Source organism: Vicugna pacos, chromosome 6 (genome assembly GCF_048564905.1).
Source record: "Vicugna pacos chromosome 6, VicPac4, whole genome shotgun sequence".
In the NCBI taxonomy this organism is placed as follows: domain Eukaryota; kingdom Metazoa; phylum Chordata; class Mammalia; order Artiodactyla; family Camelidae; genus Vicugna; species Vicugna pacos.
Genome location: NC_132992.1, coordinates 86,015,203 through 86,037,432, shown reverse-complemented (window position 1 = coordinate 86,037,432; position 22,230 = coordinate 86,015,203). Strand labels below are relative to the sequence as shown.

Sequence of the window (22,230 nt, the reverse complement as noted above, 5' to 3'; positions counted from 1 at the left end):
AACACACAGGTGTCTTCTGAGTCCCAGATGCCACAGTATCTTTCATTATTTTCATCATGACACACTCCTCCCTCCAAGAAGAGACTGGGCTTAGAAGGGGCTGGGGCATGGGGTGTCCGGACCTGCCTTGGGCTGAGATATTTATTGGGGTTTATTTGAGTTCCTTCCCCTCCAAGGGGCCCATATGCTGTGGTGGATGATGACATCCCGTCCTGGCAGTAGGAGGCAGGTGACAGGGACGGATTGTTCTGTCTGCCCAGTGGCCTCGGTGCAGTGGAGCTGTGGAGCCCGTGCCGGCAGATGGGAGACCGGATGGGTCCCTGCTTCTTGGGCCTTTGTTTTCTCACCAAGAAGCTCCATCCTCTCTGAACTCATCTCTCCAGACGTGCTGGGTCAAGGTCTTGGGGCAGGAAGAGGGGAAGACAGGAACACCTGATACAAGGGGTCCTCAGATGGCTCCCACTGCTCTCAGAGTGAGACCCAGATGCCTTGTCCTGCCAGCCGGGCCCTGGGGAGGACGCGAGCCCCAGCCGCCCAGGCGCCATCCTTCGACTTGCTCGGCAGAGGTGGCTGAGCGAGGACGCGCCAGGGAGCCAGTCAGAACAGGGTCCCAGCTGGAGCATGAGGCTTTCATCAGCTGCGTGCCGGACCCGCCCTCCCCGGGTGATGGGAGAGGCGATGGGTGCAAGTGGGGCCGCCGCTTCTCGCCGTCGGGCACACCCTCCATGGCCCAGAAAGGCTTTTTTGGCTTCTTGGCCCAGGTTCGGAGAAGTCTGCCATCTACAGAGACGTCTCATTGTGGAACTCGTGTGTGTTGTTTGTGTGTCTGTGTGTGTGTGTGTGTGTGTGTGTGTGTGTTGTGTGTGTTGTGTTTGTGTGTGTATCAGGGGTGGGCAGTGGGAGGGATGGATGCCTTTGGAAGAGGGAGTCTAAGGCCTTTAACCTCACTTCACTGAGAACAGACCCTCACGGGGTGTGTGAGATGAGAAGCGGGCCCGCAGCCCCCCTCCTCAGGCCGCAGAGCGGCTCTGCCTCCAGCTTGCCCAGCAGAGCAGCGGGCTGAGGGTGGGACCTGTCACATCGTTGCTGGCAGGAACCAAGAGGGACGCCTGGGTCCTGGCCCTCCCTGCCCAGGCCGGACCAGCTGTCAGCGAGCTGTCAGCCCCTCACTCCAAGCAGAGAACGTGGGTGCCTGCTGCACACCAGGCCCGGGCCAGGGGTGGGGTGGGCTGGGGGGTGTCTCGGGGTGGGAGAGCCTGCCCTCCGACAGGCGGGCACATGGCCAAGGAAAAGCTCACTTCCCTTTCTCTTGGTTTTAGGAACCAGGCCATGTAGGCAGCCGTTTGTGCCCATCTCCTCCTGCGCCAGGGTGGAAAGGCCTTTCTTTGATTTAGCAGAACCTCGCTGGCTGGCTCAGAGCGGGGCCAGGCTGGGTCCCCTCAAACCTCCCTAGTATTTCTGGAGCCCTGCGTGGTGCACATTAGGTGGGAAGTCTGTGCGGACTGAGAACACTGGCTGCTGCTGACAGGAGCAGCTCCCCACTGACACCTTTCCAGCAGCTGTACTGAGAGCTAACGAACACTTATAGAGCACTTACTGTATGCCAGATGCTCATCTAGGGGCTTAACACAAATTAACATATTTAATCCTCCCAACAAACTTATGAAATGGACAGCATTATTGCGCCCATTTTATAGACCAGGAAACTGAGGCATAGCGAGGTTAACTGGCTTGCCCAAAGTCACACAGCCGGAAAGTGGTGCAGCCGGGGATTACTGAGTTTGACATCTGCCTCCTGGCACATTCGCAGCCTCACCCTCAAGAGCCGGGCATAGAGGAAGGATGGAGAAGGGGTTCAAGGCAGACCATCTCTTGCTGTAGAGATGGGCTTCCACTGGGCTCCAGTGATCCCCAGAAGGGTTTTGGGAGTGGGCTGGGGGAGTAGCCCAGGGAGCAGGATGGTTGGGGGCTCAGCTCCAGGGAAGATGGGGGCAGACCAAGTTTACTTCTCAGGAGAGCCCCTGGGACAGCCACTGTCTCCCCTCACCATGCCCGGGCTCTTGGAAGGCTCCCGAGGCAGTGCAGTGCCAGCCAAAAGCTGCTTCTTTGCTGGGTGGAGGCCCTGCCCAGACGCCCCTTTCCTGTCTGGGAAGCTGGCTGAGCTGTGGCGAAGGCCCTGGAGCCGTCTCCCTGCCCTGACCCCATGTCCCTCCAGCCAGCCCCTCTGAGCCACCGCTTCCCCTCAGGCCCCGGGAAGGCAGAGGAGTCTCCAGCCAGCGGCCTGGATTTAGAGATCTCACCTCTTCTCCTGGCAGAAGGAATCCTTCTCATTTCCTCCCCTCTCCCTAAAAAGGGCAGGAACTCTGTGCCCTCCAGGTTTTGCCCTTCCATGTGAATTCCAGACCCCTTCCATCTCTTCATTATCCACTTTTGAAGGCCTTAAGACTCATCTCCCCTGACCTGGACCCACTGCAGTTAATTTTTCAGACCTAGCCCAAGACTGAATATTTTTTAGGGAGAAAAGCAGTGTGGGTTTGGGCCCAGAGATTTTTGCCTCTGAAAATTTTCTGGAATCCTGATTCCAATGTCCATTCTCCCCCTCCCCCTTGTATACTGATGATAAATTTGGGAATCTCACTTAAGTCCATTGGTGGCCTCATGTTGGGGGCGACATAGGAACTCACTGTAAGAAGATGCACCCCCACCCCCAATTTTCCAGGCCAGGCAACCTCAGTGCATCAGAAATCAAGCCCGCTCAGCAAGGTCAGAGCCGCTTGAAGCCCCTGGAAAGGGGTGGGTGGGACAGGAGGAAGGGTAAGGGAGACAGAGGGAGAAGGGGCCAAGGCAGAGGTCCGCCCAGAGTCTGTCTGTCATTTCCACGAGCTCTTCACAAACAAGGCAACTCACCTGAGCCCTTTCTGAGTTCCGGGAGGTGTCTGTGAGCACCTGCATAAAGGGGGTTTTGGACCCTAGAACATGGCAAGTGCTGGGTGAATGCAAAATGAAACAGGCTTCTTGGAGGACTTCTGAGAACTTTGGGGAATCTCCAGAAGGAGGGGCGAGGAGGGCCCTCCCAAGCTGACTGGCCCACAGAGCCCATTTTGGGGTGTGGGGAACGCCTGCTTTATCACCGGCAGCGGCAGAATTCTGATTTAGCAGAAGGATACCTGGGCCAGGGCATGGTAGTAGTGGGTGGTGGTCTAGGCCCCAGCACAAACTAGCTGGGGGTCCTTGGGCAAGCCACAGCTCTATAAGCCTCAGTTTCCCCATGATCTGACTCTCATAACTTCAGGCCTAGATTCTTCAGGGGACCATTGTGCGGCGGGAAAAGAGAACGTGTGGCTGATGATAGTGTTGTCTCTGAACACTCATGAAATAACTGATAACCACCTCCCAGACCCTCCCTTCCCTAAACTAATCACATTGGGCTTGATTCCATAGGCATCACACTAGTCACCATGGACCAGTCCTTATGCTGGGTTTGGGGAGGCTCCAGGGACATTTGAGAAGGCAGAAGCAATCAGTCCCTGGGTTTTCAACGATGCGCATAAATATTCAAGTTAGACAACACACTATAAAGGCCAATTCAGGCTCAGCCCCAGCATTACTGGGGATACAGGAGGTGTCTGAGCAACCACCTCAGGGGCCTCAGATCCCCCCGAGAGACAGCAGTGTTGTGACACAGGATGGGGCTACACAGCATGTGCGGCGCGGACCTGTCAGGAGGCTGTGGCCGCTCAGGTCTGGAGCTGGGGGTGGAAGCCCTCCTCAACCACTCAAAAGAGAAAGTGGGCTTTGAGCCAGGCCAGAAAATAGCACTGTGAATTCAGAGTCTTAGCAAGTGGGCAAGAGCCTTCTCAAAGCCTCCCTCCCAGCTCCCCTGATGCCCTGTGTGCATAGGAGGAATGGCTCTTGGGGTTAAAGGGCCTCTGGAATGAGCTTCAAATGGCTCAGCATGAAGGATTTGAGAACCACTAGTGTGCACTAAGCTAGTTTGGACATATACCATCATCATCACCACCAATACCACCATTTCTGCCTCCATCATCATTGCCCTACCATCAACGACACCACCATCACTACCTACACCACCATCACTATTACCACTATCACCATCATCACCACCACCATTACCATCTCCACCACCACTTCCACCCCTATTACTATTACCACCACCTCCACCCACCATCACCACCTCCTGTACCATCCATGGCAGCACTACTGTCATCACCTCAATTACCACCTCCACTGCCATGACCACCATCCACTTCATCACATTTTCCACTCGCCTTTGACCACACAGATAAGACTGCAGAATCCAACCATGAACACCTCTGCTTTTAACTGTCTGCACCCTAAATACTCATCTTCATGTCTCTTTGCTCATCATCAAAGAGATAAAGCCTGACCATACATCATACTGGGCGGAGTGTGCATCCTGGTGTGTGCAGAACAGTTCCAAATCATGCCCGTTGCCCCTGCTGCATTATTCATAGCTCCCTCTTTCACTCAACTCTGCCCTGGTTTGCTTGACACATTACATGGTCACCCTAGTTAAGGCTGTGGTCCAGCTTCTGATGGACCCCCAAGGAAGCTAACCCAAAACAAAGCCCGGTGGGGTAACTGGGAGGACATGAGACTCCCCTGCCAGTTATTGAAAACTAATGGATGTCCCTGCCTCCCCATCCCCTGCCTTCCCCGCCCCTCCACCCGCTCCCAGGAAACCCCTGAGAAAGGAGGAGAATGGCACCGGTGTCGCTGAGTATCCCATGACTTCCTCACAGAGCAGCAAAGGGGTGGACGTGAACAGCGCCGTGGTGTGAGGCTGCAGGCCCAGGACCCGCTGGCCAGAGGGGCACCTTGGTGGCACTAGTGGATGCGGGAGAGCAGGTGGACACGAGCTGACCCTGGGCTTGTCCGGGACCTCATTGCCTTGCAGGCCTCGAACCTCCCGAAGGAGAAACCATCCTCTTCCCAGCCTTGCCCCTGGTCAGCCCGTGGACAGGGGCAGCGGACTCCAGGCTGAGCCCGGCTCACCTGCACGCGGCACCCGGGCAGCACCACGCCCGAGCCTCCCCAGGTCTCATCCGCATCCTGTGTTTGGTCTGCTGACTGTCTCCCGGCTGCTGTCTAAAGCACACGCTCTGAGAAGGCAGGGAGCCTGTCTGCTGGGGCAGGGAGGCATCCCCCTTTAACGAAAAGAAAAGTGGTCCAGAAAACTTCTCCTCTTCCCCAGGAAGCCCGCCTGCTTCTTCCTTGACTATGCTGTTTCCAACCAAAGCCATGGGCACAGCCATCAGAAGTCCCCTTTCAAAGGTGCTTCCCATACATCTATCCACTGCCCCGTCTGCAATTGTCTTCAGTCTGCAGAGCCCGCCTTCTCCCTCCTGTCCCCACCGACACCTGGGGCCCCAGCTCTGGCCTCCCTGCCCCTGTGGGCTGTGAAGCCCAGCCTGCAGAGACCCCTCCTGACTGAGCTAGGGGGCCCATTCACACTCCGGGGTCGTGTCTGGCCTTCCAGGGTGGAACCACTCACTGAATCCTAGGCCAACGGCCTGGGAAGGACAGGGGCCACCACACCTGTTCTCAGACTCGTTCTCTCACCTGACCCTTGTAAGGACCGACATTTCCTTGTGAGCCAGGCCCTGCCTTCCCCTGGCAGAGGCCACCACTTGTGCCAAACCCACCACAGTCGCTCTGGGCTGGGCCCACCCGGCCTGGTGCTGGGTCGCCCTGACACTCCCCTGAGGCCTGACCAGGTACTCTGACCCTCTCCTGAGAGCCCCCTGGACTCCCTTTATCCAGAAGGAGGCAGTGTCCTTCGTGTGGCTCCCTTTGAATGTCTCTTTCTGAGGTCTTGTGTTCTAAAAGTGCCGAACCCTCTGGAGTGGTTGGTGGATGAAGGGGAGGAAAGAAGATGGGAGGAGAGGGACCCTTCAGGCCTGGTAACTCCCATCTACCCGCCTGTTTCCCAGGCGGCCGCCCTGTCTCGCATCCCCTGGGGGATGGGGAGAGCACTCCCAGCCCCGTGGTTCTCTCTCCACCCACACACTTGCTCAGAAGGAACCAGACACAGCCAGCGGTTCCACTGTCTGGCTTTGTAGGGACTAGGTGGACCCCATCTGCCTCTTAAACCACCAGTGTTGTTCCCCAGAGGGTGTTTAGGCCACAGGTGAGACCGACAGACAGAAAACCAGTCCCCATTTGGCTGAACCTTGAATCATCCATCGTCCCGGAGCCCTAGTGCCCGTGGACTTGTCTGTGTGCCGAGAGCAGGGGGAGAAGGTGAGTGCACTGTGACCCTAACCCAGGTCCTGCCCCCAGGTCGGTGGGTACAGGCTGAGGGCAGGCCCAGGGCAGACCCTTCCGGAAAAGGTTTTTCATTCTTTTCAGTTTCCCTCCTGTGTGAGGACTTGGTTTTGCTTTGGATTGCATTTTGCTGTCCCTGTGCACCTTAGCATGGGGCCACTTGTGGCCTTCATCCCCCTCCGCCGCCAGTGAGCACTGTACAGTACTCTTGGTTGACGCCCTCCATTTCCCAAGGGAGGCAGGGCTGGGGGACAAGCAGGCCAGAGGCTGTGAGTCCCTAACAGGGCAGACCCCCACCTCCTACTGCAGTGCACTTTCCCCCAGTGCCCACAGTCACCTGCTGTGTCCCCCACCTGTTCCCTGAGCAGACACCCCGCCCTAAGCACAGCCATCCTGGGCTCAAAAGTGATGAGAGTGCACCTTGGGCCAGAGGGAAGGATTCTGGCTAAGGGGTCATGGAGTGCTGTGCAGCCAGGCTAGGGGGACATTGATGGAGGCAGGGCACAGCCCAGCTTTGTGCAAACCCACTGGTCCCACCTTCTCCAACCCAGGCTTAAACCTAGGAGGCCCAGATTTTGCAATTAGCCTAATCCTCCAACCCTGGCGAAGCTCCGCATGAGGCACCCCAGTGAACCATCCATCCCTCACACGCTGGGGCCGGTATCTCCTTCCCTGGAAACACACAGCCAGGGCTCCGGGAAAAGCTAACGTTTGCTCGTGAATTCCCCCGAATTGGGTGTGTCAAATCTCTTCTCACCCAGTTAGTGAAAACCAAGCGAAGAGCCCAGCTTTGCGAAGAGGATTCACTTGGGAACGAACCCAGAACCATCCAGTTAGAAGCCAGTTCTCACGGGTGCAGTGAAGGAGCCCTGCTGGATTTTCAGCTTAAGCCACAGAAGCATCCATAAAGCTGCTCCAGCCTGGTATCTGAGCTTAGAGCTTATTTAAGGAATGTATCTATTTGCAGCCCCTGAACGAGTACCAATCCTCAGACTAGTCTGAACTCCCAGGTCCAGAACAAAATGCACATTCCTTCTCTGCATTTCCTCAAATAGATATTTTTCAGCCGTCTCCTAGTCAAGACCAACTTTAGAATGGCGCATAGGCTCTCGCAGTTTTCAGGTGTTCCTTAGACGCTTCCAAAGCAAGTTTTGAAAGAAAGACTAATAGCTGTAAAAATATAGACATATATATTATACATAGTTATATATATTTAAAGAGATACCTATATATATACATGAACTGTACTCTCTGAATCTGTACAAAGTATGATTTAAGCAGCCCAGGTAGTGTGAGGCACCTAATGCATGAATGAACGTGAATATCCTGAGACCTGCCTTCCTGACAGTGTGCTGCGCGCACACGGGAAGGTGGCTCATGCTCCCAGGAGCTCCATCTCAACGGACAAATAGACACTTCGGTGCCGTCTTGCCCACCAACAAGCCACTGATGTCGACTTCGTGCTGACATGTTGCACAGGAGGCAGGACCTGCAGCGTTGGGGGTGGGCTGTATGCTAATTACTGGGAAGAAAGCACCATGCCTTTTTTATTTTCAATAAAAATACACTTATAAAGATGGCTGTTAGTTGTCCTTTGTGGCGGGGCCTGGCCTGGCCTGGGCCAGGTGGGAAGGAGAGAGCAGACTGAGTGTGTGCTGGGGGGATGGTGTAGGCTGGGGGTCCTTCCTTGAGGCCCTGCTAGAAACCCAGGTACCTGGGTGTGCCTTGTTTCTGTATGTTTTTGCAATAAACCCCTGAGGCCAGCATGGGTGAAGATTCTAAGGTACCAATCTTTTCCCTCATCCCCGAGCTGGCTGCCTTGATCCTTGACTCAATTGAGAAGAAGGTGGCCAACCATCTTAGCTCGCCTGGGACTAGGGTGTTTTCTTAAAACGTGGAACATTCAGACTTAAAACCGGAAAAGACCTGGCAGACTGGACAAGCCAGTCACCCTAATTTGACAAGTGTTCGTAGGAATCAAGGGGGCAGAATCAACGGGCCACACTGCAGGGGGGACAGGTCAGGCCTGTGGCCAGTGACGGGCTCCTACTATGTCCACCCTCAGGTCTAGACCCCGGCCCCCCAGTGTCAGTCGGCTGCGCCTCCTCCATCACTGCTCAGAGCAGGCAGAGTGGCCTGTCCTGCGCCCCCGAGCACAGGAGTCCCAGAGAGCACGGCCCGCTCCAGTCCTACCAGGAGCAACCCTCCTTACCAGTGCTTTTGGAGGAAAGAGGTTCCCACTGATGGGCTGGGAGGGATGGAGAAAGAGGAAACAGTGGCTCCTGCAGCACCATCGTTTTTATCCGAGGAGTGAGGAAACGGTTTGGAGACAAGTGTGGCTGCCAAGGTCACACAGACATCAGGAAACGGGTGGGGCTGGGGTTTGCACCTAGACTTGGGTGTCTTCAGCATGCAGCCACTGGACACAATGGAGGAGGACCCCAACCCATGCTGTCTCCCCAAGGTTGGGGTGCTGCTGGGCTGTCACCCCTACCTGGGCTCCCCACGGCTTCAGAGTCAGCTCAGTGGAGGCAATCGGGAGGGCTCTGCGTGCCCGCACCAGGCATCTGGCGTCAGGGCAGCGGAGGGGAGCTGTGCAAGCCTCCCTGAGAGCCAGGAGGCATTCATCTCAGTAGCACCCCTGCCACCACCTGGGATCCCACGAGCTGCCATGTGCTGGAACTTGACACGTGTTCCAGCTAGTAGGCACAGCGTGAGTGGTGGCCGTCAGTGCTGTCATTGTCATTGCTGTCATTAATAAAAGGCTGCCATCCAGGCCAGAGTGAGAGCTCCCCCACCCGTCGGCCGCCTATGCGGGTCCTCCCTTGGAGGCTGGAGAGACTCGGTCACCTCAGGCCTTGTACTTGCTCCGTGCACCCCGAGCTGGCCGCACTCCCAGCAGCAAACCCCAAGGCCAGCAGGGCATGAGGCAGGGAGCACCAGGCATGTGGGGGAGGCTCTGCGACTCCTGCAGGTGCCCCAGGGGCGGGAACCAGGGCCGTCCTGGGAGGAAGGGGGTCGAGGGGGGACAGGTGCTGGGGAGCTGACAACACAGCTGCAGACCCCTCCCGGGGCCATTGTCATCTCTACCTGGCACCCTGGGGCTTTTGGCCACTTGTTCGAGCTCTGGGGACCAAGCCAGCAAACAACAGCGTGTGCTCCGGCCACCTGCCTGCCTTGTGCCCACCCGGTGAGCCTCCCACCTCCGGCTCTGGGTCCTGCTACCACCGCGCAGGTGTGAGACACAGGGGGACCCACAGGGGCGACGCGGGTGTGCAGGGATTACTGCCCCGACCAGTGGGCAGCGGCAGAGAGGCGCCCCCGCCTTCCTTCCCTGAAACACCGTGCTGAGACACCACTTCGGGGCAGCACGGGAGGTGGGCCTGGGAGGTGGAGTGAGCAGCGGCACTTGATTCCAAGTGGTGGCCTCACTGTGGCTTCATCTGTAAGCACACTCACCCACCGCCTGGCTAGTGACCAGCCTACTGGACACCCACTTCCTCTCCAGCACCTTCCCCTGCCCACCCCACCCCGACCAGGGACGAAGTGCCTTTAAGCTCCCTCCTCCCTCTTCCGAAGTTAGCTCTCAGGAAAGCATCTGACAAATTCCTTGATGTCGCTTTTGTTTTGTTTTGTTTTTTTAAACATTTTTTATTGAGTAATAGTCATTTTACAATGTTGTGTCAAATTCCAGTGTAGAGCACAATTTTTCAGTTGTACATGAACATACATATATTCATTGTCACATTTTTTTTCAGTATGAGCTACCACAAGACCTTGTACATATTTCGCTGTGCTATACAGTATAATCTTGTTTATCTGTTCTACATATGCCTGTCAGTATCTACAAATTTTGAACTCCCAGTCTGTCCCTTCCCTCCTCCCGCCCCCTTGGCAACCACAAGTTTGTATTCTATGCCTATGAATCTGTTTCTGTTTTGTATTTATGTTTTTGGTTTTTTCTTAGATTCCACATATGAGCGATCTCATATATTTTTCTTTCTCTTTCTGGCTTACTTCACTTAGAATGACATTCTCCAGGGACATTCATGTTGCTGCAAACGGCGTTATGTTGTCATTTTTATGGCTGAATAGTATTCCATTGTATAAATATACCACATCTTCTTTATCCAATCATCTGTTGGTGGACATTTAGGCTGTTTCCATGTCTTGGCTATTGTAAATAGTGCTGCTATGAACATTGGGGTGCAGGTGTCATCCTGAAGTAGGGTTCCTTCCGGATATGTGCCCAGGAGTGGGATTCCTAGGTCATAGGAAGTCTATTCCTAGTCTTTTGAGGAATCTCCATCCTGTTTTCCACAGTGGCTGCACCAAACTGCATTCCCACGAGCTGTGTAGGAGGGTTCCCTTTTCTCCACAGCCTCTCCAGCATTTGTCCTTGACATCGTTTTGATGCTCTGTCTCCTCTTTCCGTCCCTGGCACAATCAGTGCCACCAGCCCAGCATCACTGTAACTGCCCTGATCCGGCACATCCAACCCCTCAGGCCACCTCTCCTTCCCATCCTCTACTGGAGAGCAGCTCTCCTGATTGTGCATCCTTGGGCTCCTGACATCAGCTGTTAATCATGTGTTCGTTCATTCATTCATTCTCCAAATACTTAACAGAGCATTTCCTACATGCCAGGCAGCACACTAAACACTGGGGTTCAGCTTTCCCGACATTTGAGGTCCCAGTTCCTCCCTATCCTCAAATCTGGTGGGTCATGCCTTGGCCCTGCAATCCTCTCTCCAGTCCCGCCTCCACTCTCCCAACCTTCTGGTCTCTCTCTCCACCTCCCCTAAGCTCTCCCTCATTCCATCCAACCTCCGTCTGCCCACAGGTGCTTCCTCAATCCCACCCCATTGGTCACTATGGACCCCTCCTTGGCCACAGTCTTTCACCTGGCTACCCTCTCCCACGCCATTCCACACGGCTCCTCCCCACCCACCCCAGTGCACCCCGACTGTCCAGCAAATAGGACTGTCTGTAGGCCTCAGGCTCCCCATTCCCACCCCTTGGCTTGGCTTCTCTGTGCTCACCCGGCCTGCCTCTCCCTCCTGCTTCTACGTGGCCACATCTTATCCTCTGTGTGGATCTTTTCAGAGGCTGCCTCCTCCGTGACCACACGGACCATAATCCCAGTCGTGCACAAGCCTGGGCGACTTTCGCCTTCTCTGGATGGTGCAGACGGCTCTGCAGGGGAACTTTCATGTCTGCCCTCTCTCAGGAATACTTCGTCTCTCTTGTCTGAACCTGTTAGCCCCTGGAGAGCCTGTGTTCGCTCCTACCCTAGGTGTCGACCATGCTGTGTCCTGGGGATTCAGAGACACGGGATGGGGCCTGGCCCAAGAGTGGTTTGGCGGCAGTGATGCACAGGGATGGTGACACCAGTGTGGAGATGGAGGGATACCTGGGGTCGACTTCCCAGCACTTCACATACATTATCTCTTTCAACGCTTCCTGCAAGGCTAGGAGGCAAGAAGATCATCCCCATTTCACAGAAGAGTAAACTGAGGTTCAGAGAGGTTAAGTGGCTTACCAAGGGGTAAAAAAGTAGTAAGTGACAGAGCTGAAATTCAGACCTAGTTCTGTGTGGCTGCAAGTTCTAGGCCCTTCCAACCCAGACAGGCCCTTGGATTTCAAATGGTCCATCCCAGCTAGATTTATACCCAGTTATCTTCCCAGCCGTGGGAAGCAAACAAGACACTCAGCCTCCTCTGCCCCCAGAAGCCGGAGTCAGGGATTCGTGGATCTAACATGAATCAATTAATATGTGACTTCTGGCAAGTCCCCCTTCCTCTCAGAGCCTCAGTTTTCTCATCTGTAAAACAGGAGGAATAACCTCTGGCCAACTGCTTTCCCAGGATGCGCACACGGATGGGACTGGAACGGTCCCAGCATCACCAGATTGCGGCCAGAACACTTGGGTCCTCACACCCAGCCTGCAGGAGCCTGAAGCTCTCCTGTCTTCTCTTCACGTCCCTTGGGGGCTTACATCTGGCTCCGGACTTCAGACCCCTCAGGCTGTCCCCGCTCTGCACCAAGCCAGTCATCACAAGAATACAGCCCCTGCTTCCTGGGTCTCCCCAGAAGATCCTCCAAGTCCTATGAGACATCCTCATGTGGGACAAGTTAAGGGGAGCTTTGTGCAGGTGGGTAAGGGGGAAATTGACTTCTCATTCAACACTGGCACCTGTGTTCTGAGGCTAGTCCCAGCCCCCGGGATGGAACCAGAGATGGGCCTGAGACACAGGCGGCCCCTCTTCTCACACTTCAAGGAGGCCTCACCACGGCCATGTTGACCACAGACCCGGGGAGCCCCTCCACCCAAAGTGAGGAGCCCTCATCAGGCCCCAGAGGGGCAGTAGGGTTCCCCAAAAACAGAGGGGCCTGCAGGGCTGCCCCAGAACAATGCATGTAAGTGGGAGCCCTGGGCCTCTCGCCTCCCATTGCCCCGATGCACACGGCCTGCTCCCCCCCGGCCCCGTCCACTGCCCGTTGTTGGGCACAGTGGCCTGAAGCACCCTCGGGACCCAAGTGCCTGACTGGGGGCCTCACACTTGGTGTCTCTCTGTGGGTGGGCATGTGGCATCAAGCAAGTCTTCCTGGGATGGCTTCCTAGGGAACAGGAGGCAGAATCCTGCCCCCACAGGGCTGTGCTCTCATCATCCCAGCCCCCACATGCACATCGTTGCCACTGACTCGGCTGCAAGGCTGGCCATTCAGAGTCATTCTCTCAACACAGTCCTTGGTCTTTGGCCTCAGCCCTGTGCTCCTGGCCCCTTGCCACATCCCTATTTCTTTCAGCACGTTTTCTCAGGGGGATGGGGTTCCCTTCCTGGGGGCTAACCTCAGCCAAGAGGCATCTTGAGCAAACAGAGTTCTTCTCATGGTGAATCCAGAAGGGGTGGGGTCCAGGCTCAATCTCTCTTCTCCCAGGAGCTTCTTGAGTGAAACCACCCTCCTTTTTTTTTTTTTTTTTGCCAAGGCAAACACAAGCCACCCTTTCCCAAAGGCAGTGAGTATCTGCTGACTCCCAGTTAAGAGGGGCCCTCCCGCACTCCTCCCGGAGCAAAGGTCTGCTCTGGGGTGACTTCTGTCTCCACCAACAGAACAAGAAGCAGCCAGGAACTTCTGCTGGTTTTCCCTCACGTCCCCACCTTACTTACACCCGTTCATTTTTTTCAAATGCCCTCCTTTCCAGACTCACCGATACAGGGGGTAATGCAGTTATGCAAAGGGTGTCGTGGAGGTGCCCTGTCCTCAAGTAACAGGCGCCCTGATGATGGGCGTGCAGGTCGGGGGAAATCGGGCACCACGCCCCTGATGCGAGCCCAGCCCGAGGAAGTCCAGTCCCTGCCCGGGAAGACAGGGGGGCCCACAGGGCGGTGACAACGCAGCCAGCCAGGTGAACAGCAATCAGTGAGGCCACTCTGAACCTGTCCTGGAAGAGCAGGGCTGAGGAAGTTCTGGTAGACGGGGCCCTTGTTCTGGGGGATCCCAGGAGATGCTGACTGACTTTTACCTGGAGGTTTGCCATTAACATTTCAAATGGGACGTATTCTCAGGGGTTCGTATGTTCTCTGTGAGAACTTAATTTTCTATTTCATTTTTATGTCAAACTTAAAAAAAGAATATAATAAGGATGTCTGGATCATAGGAACACACGCTGAGATTTCACACCCGCGTTTGTGTTCACTGCCCAGGGCTGACAAACAGCACCATTTTAATCACCGTGGGTGATGCAGAAGGAAACCTGCCACCCCGCTCCCGGCATCCGTGCCCAGGTCCTGCCTTGAGCAGTCTCGCTCCTCTGTCTGCCACACTCTCCCAGGAAGCTCATCCAGTCCCAGGGTTTCTCTTCCCATCAAAGGTGCAGGACTCCCAAGTTCGTACCTCCAGTCCCAACGTCCCCGCCACCTCCGGACTTGAGTGTATCTGATGGCACACTCACTGTAAACAGGCAGGTCGTCACAGCCCAGGAAGACTCTCAGCTCTCCCCCATGCCCTCTCGTCACCCCGTCCTCCTCATCTCCACGCATGGCCTCTTCCACCACCACTGTTTCTCAGCCCAAACCCTAATAGTCATCCTTTATTTGTCTTTGTCTTTCAGGTGGGACATGTTCTCAGGAGTGAATATTTGCTGTGGCCAATAACCCAGCAAGTCCTGTCAATTCGGTCTCTAAAATACTTAAATCCATCTGCTTCACTTGGCCCCCACCCCCACCCCAGTCCCAGCCACCATCACTTCCCGCCTGTCGCGATGACAGTCCCTGCCTAGGCTCTCTGCTCCCATGTCTGCCGCCCCCATGGTTGTTCCCGCAAAAGCCAGAGGGATCTTTGTAAAACATGTCAGAACATATATGAGATAAAAACCTACCCACGACTTTTTTCAAACTTAAAATAAAAGCCACACTCCTTGCCCCTGCTCACAGAGCCCTTCTGACCTGGCCCCTGCTTCCCCCAGCACCCCCTTCCCCTGGTCTTCCTGGCCACCCCGAGCTCCTCGCATATGCAGCCCCTCCCGTGTTAGGTCTTCGCAGCCACTCTTTCCCGGGTTATCACCTGTGGCTTTCTTCAAACACCCCTAGGCATTCTCAGTCTGGTCTATTGCCTTAGGTTGATTGCAGCGCAGTATTTCTTGCCACTAAGAGCCCTTGTCAACCGTGTATGCATTTGCTGTCTTTCTCCTCCCACATCAACATACAGTGCATGAGAACAAGGGTCTCTTCCACTTTGGGTCTTACTCATTGCCAAATCTCCAGCCCCTTAACCTGACTGGGGCCAGAAATATTTGTAGAATTAATTAACTGATTAATTAATTGTGGGTTACAAACTCAACACCATACACACAGCATAAAGAAAAGGATACAGCATTTTATTTCACATACTATTCAGGGTCCCCACCTCACTGGGTGTAGAGGGTTGAGAGGGTAGAAAAACATAATTTGCAAATTGATGGGGTTTGGGCCCCTTCCATTTTCACTAGTCTCTTCTGGATGACTGTGTCTCTTGGACAGATGCTCAAGCTGTGAGCTGTCTCCCCAGGCCTGTTCCCCTCTGGGAGGCACCCAGGTGTGCCCCTGAGCAGGTGCCTGTGGTCTCTGGTGCAGGTAGAGCCAGCTGCAGACCACGTGGTGTCTTCCGGGTCCTGGCAGTTCTCGTGGCCTGCCTGGGCTGCTTCCCGGACAGGTGACTGCAGGGCTATGCCTGGGCCCTTCCAGTCCCTGAGAGTGGCCAGCTGGCCTCCATGCCTCCAGCTGCAAATGTCCTCCCTGTGGCAGTCACTGTCTGCTGACTACAGGCCCTGCTCATCTTCCTGCTCTCTCAGCACCAGCCATGGGGACTCGGGAATCTGCACACTCACGCAAGCCGGGAGAGGGCCGCTGGGGCCATGTGCAAGTTCCTATCCACAGTGCCCAGGGCTGCAGGCTTTTCTCCTGGAGGTTTGTGTGCCACGCTGTGGGGCTCCCAGGTGCGTTTCCATCTAGGCATTTCTACAGCCTTCTCACCCCCCGCCCCACCTCAAGAGAGAAGGCGCAGATATGCCCACCTGGCCTCTTGGCCCTGCTTTACATTTGTCTCTTTTTCTTTGGCCTGCAGTCCACTCGGGCCCAGAAGAGGTGGGCTCTCTGTTCCTTCGTCCTGTATGACTAGAACTTTCCCTACATCTGAACCTCCTCCTGTCCCATGCCATCCATGGACCTAGGCTGGGGAATGTGTTTTCCTGGAGAAGAACAAAAAACATATTCATTTATTATTTTCAAAATATTATCCCCGTTACAAACACAAGGATGAGTTCACACATATGAAGTCCAAATGATGACAGACGCGCCATATGGGGGAGGATTTCCCAGTTGCTCATTCAAACAGAAACGCGGGGGAGCCTTGAGTCACCACACGAAGCACAGCAGCGTAGGAACGCCGCACTCCAAAGAATGGGAGCTAGATTCCCACTGCAAGCTGTGATTTCATTTCAGCAAAACACCAGCTGTCACACAGCAGTACAGTTTGGGAAGAAATGGCTGCATGAATGTCAGGTGCTTAGCGCAGAGCCCAGCATGCCTAGGAGTAGTGAGTGCTCCTTAAAGGTTAGCTGTTAGGCCTGTTTAGGACTTTCTTTCTGTGCTAAGTACCTGACAGGTTCCATTTCATATACTCTCTGCAAAAACGTTGGGAAAGAGGAATTACTGTCTCCATTTTGCGGTTGATGAAACTGAGCCTTAGTGAGATGAGGGGACTTGCTGGTGGTCAGAGAGCAGGTGGCCAGGAGCGTCCCCAGCTGACCCGGCTGCAGAGCCTGTGTCTGTGTCCCCGCCATCTGCCCACCCCCACCACCCCAGCCCTCAGCCCAGCACTGGGCTCTCTGAGCTGAAGGCTGTGGGCACACCCTGCTGTCTGAGACTGGCCCAGTCCCGGTCTCCGGCGCCCTCCCGCCCGCCATCCCCGCCATACCCCAACCTGAGCAGCCTGATTGTCCTCACCTGGAGTGTTTCTGTCCTTCATGCTTGATTACTTGCTGGCTCTTTTCTTTTCCGAGTGGCCACTTGAAGGAGAGAAATCAGGGCGTCTGCCAGGCAGCCCCGGGAGGCTCCCCTCTCCACCGGCTGCAGGCGGGGGCCTATCTGGACTGCATGATTAAAAAGCCTGTTCTTTGTTTTGACCAAATCTATGGCTTCCGCCAATGTCCTGTGCACCCTGCAGGGAAGAGCTGCTACCAGGGGTGTACCCCCCACCTGCTCCCCTACTCACTATTTCACCAGGGGTGCCCCCCCCCACCTGCTCCCCTACTCACTATTTCCCAGAAGTAGGAGAAAGCAAGATACTGGTAGGCTGGAGAGAACAGCTCTGACCTGAAATGAGGTCAAACTGATGGGTGGGGGTGCGGAGGGACAGGGCCACTGCCCACGGCCATGCAGATGGGGGAGGAGAGACACCAGGGAGAGGTGGGCCACTCTAGGGCTGAGAGCATGGCCCCAAGTCCTGCTTGGCCGTTGACTTGCTGAGTGACACTGGGTAAATCCCACCCCGTCCCAGGCCCGTAAAAGGAGAGGGTCAGTCTAAACCTGGACAGCAAACTCACAGGCCTGCAGGGCCGGGCAGGGGAACGAGGGAAATCCCAGTCCCGAGGCATTGGGATTTCTGCCCAGAGGCTGTGGGGTTTTCCTGCTTGGGAGGCAGAGGTCAGTGGAGTGGGAACTGTACGAAACTGGAGGCTGCATGCTCTACTGGAAGTATTCAAACCAAGCAAAAGGAGAACTGAAAGTTGAAGCTCATCAAACAAATATATGCTGCGGGCCATGGTGAGCCGGCAGGCTGCCGGTTGGCGACTTCTGGTCTACATGATTCTAGGTTATCTTGTTGGCCAGGTGAGTAACAAAGGACTCCACCTATCATCCAACGACCAGAATTATGTCCTAGAAAGAGCCAAGGCTGTGGAGGCAGACATGCCTACATTCAAATTTTGCTCTGCATCTTACTGAGTGACTCCTGTAAGTATTGCCTCTCGGTGCCTGTTTCCTCATCTGCAATATGGAGTTAATAGCAGAAGTGCCTATAACTGAGGTTACTGTATCTAAAGTGCCTGGCATGCAGTAAGCCCTCACGCAGAGTAACTATGCTTATCACGAATTAGGGGTATGTCTCAATAGGTCTAAGTGAACCCTTAACAGACCCCTAATCTAATAGAGTTCAGCATCACAATCTTTAATTCATAAAATTTTATTCTTTACCATAAAACTATTAAGTGGGAAACTAAATGTGATTTAATTTGTGAGTTATAATTTTTTTTTCAAATAAATGAATTCCCAAAGTAAAGCAGAAAATGCCTTTGTCAGATAAAGTGACACTGGCTTGATGGAAATTTATTATAGATGATTAATAAACAGAGACACCAACAAGACGGAGCTGCCTCAAAAAGAGCCCTCAGGTTTTTTATCCCGTGCTCTTGGCACATTTTAGCCAAAAGAGCCCAGAGCCAAAATAGGGGGGAAGAGAAATGGACATTTACGGGGTGAAGCTCTGACTTGGAGTCAGATGGCCTTCTGCTACTACTGCTAGCTGCATGGCCTTGGATAAGTCATTTATCTTCTGGGTCTCAGCTGCCTCACCTGCCAACTGGGAACAACAATACACCTATCTCGCGGGGAAGAGAAGGCTGAGAGGAGAAAAGATGATGTATGTGAAGTGTTTAGTACCAAGTAGATGCTCAATAAACGGTGGCTCGTGTGGTTTCTCATGAATCCCCTTCACAAGAGGCTCACTGCTTGCTGCTCCCGTCAGTGGAAGGAACTGGCCAGACTCTTAGTAATAACATGTCCTCTCCCAAAGAGTTCAGCTTTCCTAAAACCATAGTTCAGTTCTATTCCATTGAGTTCCAACCACTCCCTTCATTCTTCTTAAGACCATTACTGTCAAAACACCCAATGTGCCCAAAATATGTATTTGCAAATTAATTCTATTAAAGAGGTATGTAAAATGATCTGCATTGTCCAGTTAATGCCAGAAGCCCTTGAGTCCCAGCTCACGAAAGAGTCTTGGTGGATAACCCATCTTCTCTGATCCAATCCAATCTGATCTGGCCTGCTGTAGCTTTTAATGGAGATAAAGTTGCTTCAACCACTTGGCCTCAGATGAGACTCTTAGGGAAGAGAGCTGCTGAAAGTAGTCCACTGTCAGTCAGAATGACATGCTTGTAGAAATTGCATACAATGAAGACTGGACACCCTTGGTTAATGACTGCATTTCAGCTCCCATGCGTCTTGCAAGTCTTGCTTCTGAGGGACTGGTTGAAGGAAAAACCAAGTGAGCCTGCAGCTGTGAGCTGTCCCCTCGTGCAGTCTTCATAAGGTGGCGCAGGTCTTCCTGGAGGTCTGTAGAATCTGGTACAGTCTCCCAGGCACACCTCAGTCCTCCACTCATTTGCATTTTCCATCACCCTAGGGAGATGGTAGATTGCTCCACTTTACAGATAAGGCAAAACAGAGGTCCAGAGAGGTTTAATAACTTGTCTAAGGTCATTCAACTAGTAAGAGGCAAACAATCACGGAATCTATGCATTTGCAGATTTTGGCCCTTTCCACCCTTGGGAATCTCAGAACGTTCTGTTCACACTCTGGAACCAGTAGGATTCCAAGAGAAGGAAAACTGAATCTATTCCTGGCCCTTCTCCAAGTCAATAATCAGTACTGGCCAAATGTGGGTGAGATAAAATTTGTTGCAGTCGCTCTGCCCTATGCGCCGCTGTACGAGCCATCGCCTGGGGCTGGAGTGTGGTGTGGCAAGGTCAGTGTGGGCAGTGGTTGAGGGCACAGGCCATGGGGTCAGACAATCTGGAGCCAAGTTCTCACTCTGCCTCTTACTAGCTGGAAGACCTTGGGCAAGTAGCTTTACTTCTCTAGGCTTTAACATGAGAATAAAAACAATAACCAAATATGAATGTTTACCATGTACCAGGCATTGCTCTAAGCTCCTTCCTTGCATTCCTTATTTTATCATCTCAACAACCCTATGAGGTAGAATGTGTATCACTGTCCACATTTTACAGATGAGGAAACACTAATAATGAAATTTCAAAAACCCTGAGGTGGTAGGGAAAATACACCCATGCAAGGGTTCAACTCAGTGCTCCTCAGCTGCCTTTGCCTAGGCCAGGAGTCAGCAGACTTCTGTAAAGGGCCAGGGGGTGAATATTTTAGACTTTCTGGACCATACGGTCTCTTTCACAGCTCTTCAGCTCTGCCACTGTAGCACACACACAGGTATAGACAAAACGAAAATGGTGGGCGTGGTTGTGTTCTAACAGATTTTTTACAAAAACAGGTCATGGACTGTAGCTGTCTGACCCCTGACCTAGGCAAATGTCTTCTCCTCCTGCTTGTGAGGGCCAGTCCTGCTAAACTGCCACCTGTCTCTTCTTTTCCTGGCTTTTTCCTTCTAAGTGTCCCAGCTCCGCTTGCTGGGGAGGCTAACACAAGGACGTAACAAAAGAAGATGAAGACACTGGGTAATGAAGTGGGGAGGTGGGGAGTGTAAGCCAGAAAAGCCGGCTGGTCTCTACCAGCCAGTGAAGTGGCAGGCTCCTAGCAGGGACAGTATTTGGGTCAGGCTGACAGGAAAACTGGTTAACAGTTCAGAGGGGCGAGGAAGGAGACCTGCCTGGATGGCACCAAGACCTCAGGTGGTGACTGGGATAAAGGAAACAGCTCCGGACAGCAGGAAGCATTAGACGGGTCCCAGTCAAGGGGCTGAGTTAAGGGCTCATCTCCAGCCCTTGGTGGGATGCAAATACAAATGGAAATTGAGGCAGTCCACTCAAGGAACTGGCAAAGAAGATGGCGCTGGAGAAGAAGCTGTGGATGACTCTGGACCTTGTCTCCCGGTAAAATAGAGCCACCAAGATGCTGGCCTCCTGCAGCAGGGCGGCCTCAGGACCAGTGAAGAGCTGGGCCTACAGCTGAGCCTGGATGGGGAAGTCAGTTAACCCCCCACAGGGAAAGCAGCCAGGGCCTCCTGCTCCAGCTTGTTTCTGTAACCCCTTCTAGGAATCCCTGCACAAAGAAAGAATGTCACAATTTAGCCCTTGCTGAGCCCACTGGGTAGCTCAAGGAAGCCCTGCTGCTTAATCAAATCCATTCAATTCAGTAGACATTAATTAGACATGTACTACGGGCCAGACTCTGGGGATACAGAGACAGGACATATCCTCAAAGCGGTCACGGTTTACAAGTGAGATAAATACATGCACGACTTTTTACAATACAAGACAAAATGTGCACAGAAGCATAACCAAGCACGACTGGGACAGAGGGGGACTGACTAGGGGGGGACTTTCCAAAGAGCTCGTTAGCAAAATATGAAGAATGATCATTTCTGTACCATTACTATAGGGACCTACTGGTTCCCCGCAAGTTGTCATAAGAACGGAGATCAGCCACCCTGTCTTTCTAGAATCACATGAAATACTTAAACATTGGAGGACTTTGTTTTCCCCTGAGAAGCATTAAGATATCAGACTTCCCAGAAGAAAAGAGAAGCCTCTTAATAACCAACATTAAAAAAAAAAGTCTCATGCCCTCAAAGCCCCTTCTGGGGAACGGACTTCAAATAAACCGAGTATTTCTCTCACTAAGTGATCTGAAAGAAAGCCTTTTCCTCTTAAATCTGCACTTTAGTTTTAAGAGAAGTTAGAAGTTGTAAAAGTTTAGGAGAAATGGTTGTCAGGAACTAAACTCTAGCTCTATAAACTGATTTTAAAAAACCCCAGGCTCACAAAGATAATAAAAAATGCATTTAATGGCATGTCAATATACAGCTTAAATGTATATTAAGTCTTTTTTTAGTCAGTGCATTACAGGGATAGAGAAGAGAAATACCATTTGTGAATGCACAGTCAAATGCTAGGTGTAAGTGCTGATAAATCTTGGTGCTCTTCCGCTATTAAAATTCTGTTTTATGAAACATAGCTCCAGGTGCAGTGCTCTGTGCCAGCGTGGGGAATCGTCTGGTCCAGTATGCAATCTACAGTTTTAAATTGAATTGTATACAAGTATTAACAAAAGAATAAAATTTATTATTCACAAAACTAAAGTGGTTATCATAAAGCTTACAAGAAAGTACAGCCTAGAACTGATGAGTTGAAAAACTAGTTTTAAAAATAATAAAACTTACTGGACAGTTCTGGAAAATGATACTACAAAACAAAGAAAACAATTGGCACAGTTTAACCACCTAATTTCTAAGTGCACTTTGTAATGGTCCTTGCAAGCTGCCACTTTTCCCAGGATAATGACAAAAAGCTTCAGTCAAGTGTCACTGGCTTATGGTGACGGGTTTTTTGTTTTGTTTTGTTTTTTGTTTTTTGTTTTTTATTGCATTGCCAAGAGTGGATTTTAAGAAAAAACACTACAAAGGTTTCAAA

The 22,230-nt window shown here is 53.0% G+C and overlaps 1 protein-coding gene across 2 annotated transcripts in view; it reads left to right on the top strand.

Annotated features, from left to right (window-relative positions):
• Positions 1–7,852, top strand: part of PRIMA1 (proline rich membrane anchor 1) — a 59,438-nt gene extending 51,586 nt beyond the window's left edge. Inside the window, exon 3 of one of the 2 annotated variants that reach the window (XR_012073806.1) lies at positions 4,721–7,852. The gene's annotated coding sequence lies outside the window, so the exon portion shown is untranslated. Of the gene's footprint in view, positions 1–1,319 lie in introns of both variants that reach the window. The other variant, XR_012073807.1, reaches the window with a different exon arrangement.
• Positions 7,853–22,230: the final 14,378 nt, after the last annotated feature.